Raw genomic sequence first — 4,045 nt, 5'->3', positions numbered from 1 at the left:
CACAAAGTAAACTACTTTGGGTCATGGTAAGTATATAAATACACGAATAGTTTCGGAAGTACACAAATAATTGGATAATACATTAATGAGCAGAATTTTTATAGCTGCGCACTTGTTTATGGAAGCGTAAATAGAGGGAACAATATAATCATTGATCTTGAACACAAATATAAGTTACCAATATTGAGGTTATCACAAATTAAGGAAGCACACCAGAGGCGCGGAGGTTAAATTAACTCAAACTTACACGGGAGTCAATATTGACTGCTAGGTACCTATATATGGAAAAATTTGGTGTTCGTGTGAACTAACTACAAAAATTCTCAAACAAAAAATGTACCAAAAAGGTCGTATAAACCAATCACAGGATAGATATGGTGTTTCAACAATTCTCTATGTTTTCATCAGCTGTTCGATTGATCTCTAATTTGTATTAAAAGCCTATGCAAGGCACAAATAAAATTGGTCATAATAGTTTTTCTAGCCTCTACAATGAAAAATCTAAATACATTTTACGACACGAATATATTTGAAAAACTACATCGATTATAAGATTCAAATAGATAAATGCCCGATGTGGCCGACTATCCATGCATCTTCCATCAACTCAATAATTATTTTCTCATTCTACTAACTAATTGGGGAACTACAGCGTTGCTACTTATACTTTCAGTCTAAGTAATGCATGAAAGGATTGTGTACCTTTAGATTGACATCGTACACATTGGACACAAGCACCTTTTTGGTTTGTTTGATTACAATTGTTTGTCAATCAGTAATTCATCCAATAAATGTACAAAAATTATCAACTAATTACTACATGTGGACCCTTTGGTAGTTAATACATTTCGATTTACCAAAAATACATCTACAGTTTATAAGATAATTGTAAGTATTATTGCGTGGTTCAATTGTACCGGGAACTGAAATCATTTACAAAACGTGCAGATTTTCACACGATTTGGATTTACTATCTCGCGCCCAAACTTTGCCTAACAAGTTTCGAACTTTCAAGCTTGCCGAAGTTCTCGTCCCTCTACTTTTCTTCGGAGAATTTTGAGCGCTTCCGACCGGCGAGTCGGCGGCAGATCCGGGAGATCTGTTTCTGGTCAGGTTTCTTTTTGATGTGCTTCGCTTCTTGAAAATGTCTCGCGTTTTTTCGGGATTTTCTAACTTGAGACGTATCTGAGTTAGAATCCCGACTAGAAGCTCGTCGACGTTGTGATTTATTCCGACGGATGTTTCGATATACTTGCAGTCGTACGCTGTCGCCATCATCTTCCCTTCTGAAATGATCGTTATTACTACTAGTACATTCTGTTATTATAAAATAGTGTTTGATTTCAAAAAATGTGTTGTTCCAATATAGTATATTATATATTTTTTCACGTTCGTAAAATAAAGTACAACATTTTCCATCAATTTGCGTTCATAAAGGATGTATTTGTTTCTTCCGCTAGTAGCGTGAAAAAAAGTGCCGTAGCGGTTCATTTTTTAACGCATTTGAGTGAAAAAAAGTAACGTAACGTGTCATTTTTTAATGCAAACTATTTAGACAAGAAACATACGAGGCCGCCGTTGCTATGATACTCCCTGACATTTGTTAATAATTACAAGTACGTATTAAGTTCATCTCGCTGTGTTTTGCGTAATTTGTGTGCTTGAATGATGGAAATGGACAGTGATGCGAGTTTTTCATACAGCTTGCTCTCATTTTTGGAATCGGGTGCCCTCCGTCGTGAAGAACTATACAAGATTACTGTGGATGATATTAACGATAATAATCTCATAATATAATAATCCCAATAATCTTCACTGCGCATATGATGATATTCTTAAAGAGGTTGACGAATCTGTCAGTGTCACTCATTTAATAGATGTAAATACAGCATCAGCTTCCAAGATTCAAATTGTTAATCCCACTAATTGCACATTTAATATTAATATTTATAAATACAACCCATCAGTGTTTTGTTATTCTTATGCTTTAATTTTTTTAGGTACGAACGTGAAAAAAGTTTTGTATGCAATTCGTGAGTAAAGTATATTTTTTTACTCGGCGGATTTGCGCACTCGCGGGCACTCGCCTTCGGCTCGAGCGGCAAATCTTCCTTCTCGTGAAAAAAAGATATACTTTACTCACTTGTTGCATAAATAACTATTTTTATTATACCTGAATCACAATCTCCGTTTTAAACACTCAAATGCGTGCGAAAAAAAGGCCTTTTTCTACTCCTATGTCGTAAACATACCCAAAATGTCACCCTGTACTGCACGTCTAAATCGTTCATTATATCATACGGTTGCATAATGAAAATTAGAACTGTTACTTAATATACAGGGTGTTACACGACCGTTCGAAAAAAAAAAAATCGGGTTGTAGAGGGCATCTTTTTCCAAATAAACCGAGGGTCCAACGTGTTTCGTTTGGGAGCCACCCCCCCAAAGAGTGTTGAAATCTGCATTTCTTCTTTAATTTTTTTCTCAGCAACCATAAGAGTTACAAAGTCGGGTGGCATGTCTTTGAATAGGTTTTTGGATATGCTCTTTCCGATTTTGCAATTTTTTTTTCAAAATTCCTACCCCTAAAGGGCGCACCCCTAAACTAGGGTGCAAAAAAAAATTCTGATTTCGACGAAATTTGGTATCTGGGGTTTTTTAAACATGAAAATCACGAATCTGAAATTAGTTTTTGAAAATTCGAAAAAAAAAGTTCCACTGCAATTCTTGGCGGGACAACGAAAATAGAGATAATTCCACGAAATTTGTTGTGTACATACTAAACGAGTTAAGGAACAAAACTGTCGAACAGTTTTTTTAAAATAACTTTTCAAACAAAAGTTATACTCATTTGAATGTTGGTCCTTCGGGTCGCGAAGTGTCCCAAGCCTACTAGTAAGCCATAATTTCGCATGTGTTGGTTGACAATGTCGCAAAAACAAAAGATTAACGGTTTGAGTCGATATTTTGTTATTTGGAATTAATTCGGTCATTAAATGATTAAAAAATTCGATGTATCGATTAAAACACCTACCAAGGTATCTTAAAGCGCTGATCGATTGTTTATTATCTAAATAAGGTAGGGGAAAAGTTTTATTCAGTTGAAGATAATCTTAAAGGTCACGGTTCATTTTTTCTAGAAAACATTTGGCAGTTCTGAAAAGAACTTTTTTTGTTTTTAGTGATCAGTAACGGACTTCACTTCTTCCAAAAATGAAGCGATATGCTTATGCAACATTTTCAAAAATGCCACCGCCAGCAGCCACGCACAATCTGCATCTCCTTGGAACAGAATTTGACGACTTCAACACCATCATAGGATTGGTTTTAATAACTTCTGAAGCTGCCATCACGCGAGCAACCAGTTCTTCCACCGAATCGATTATTCCATTTTCGCTATTACACTAAATTTTTCAGGTGCCCCCACAAAAAAAAATCTAGTGGCGTAAGGTCGGGCGATCTCGGTGGCCACGCTACTGGACCACCTCTTCCGATCCAACGATTGGGGAAAGTAGCGTTCAAGTGATCTTTTGTTTTTGCGACATTGTCAACCAACACATGCGAAATTATGGCTTACTAGTAGGCTTGGGACACTTCGCGACCCGAAGGACCAACATTCAAATGAGTATAACTTTTGTTTGAAAAGTTATTTTAAAAAACTGTTCGACAGTTTTGTTCCTTAACTCGTTTAGTATGTACACAACAAATTTCGTGGAATTATCTCTATTTTCGTTGTCCCGCCAAGAATTGCAGTGGAACTTTTTTTTTCGAATTTTCAAAAACTAATTTCAGATTCGTGATTTTCATGTTAAAAAACCCCCAGATACCAAATTTCGTCGAAATCAGAATTTTTTTTTGCACCCTAGTTTAGGGGTGCACCCTTTAGGGGTAGGAATTTTGAAAAAAAATTGCAAAATCGGAAAGAGCATACCCAAAAACCTATTCAAAGACATGCCACCCGACTTTGTAACTCTTATGGTTGCTGAGAAAAAAATTAAAGAAGAAATGCAGATTTCAACACTCTTTGGGGGGGTGGCTCCCAAAC

This window comes from Photinus pyralis, unplaced genomic scaffold (assembly GCF_008802855.1).
Source record: "Photinus pyralis isolate 1611_PpyrPB1 unplaced genomic scaffold, Ppyr1.3 Ppyr1.4_LG1, whole genome shotgun sequence".
NCBI classification, from domain to species: domain Eukaryota; kingdom Metazoa; phylum Arthropoda; class Insecta; order Coleoptera; family Lampyridae; genus Photinus; species Photinus pyralis.
This window is presented reverse-complemented; position numbering follows the sequence as displayed.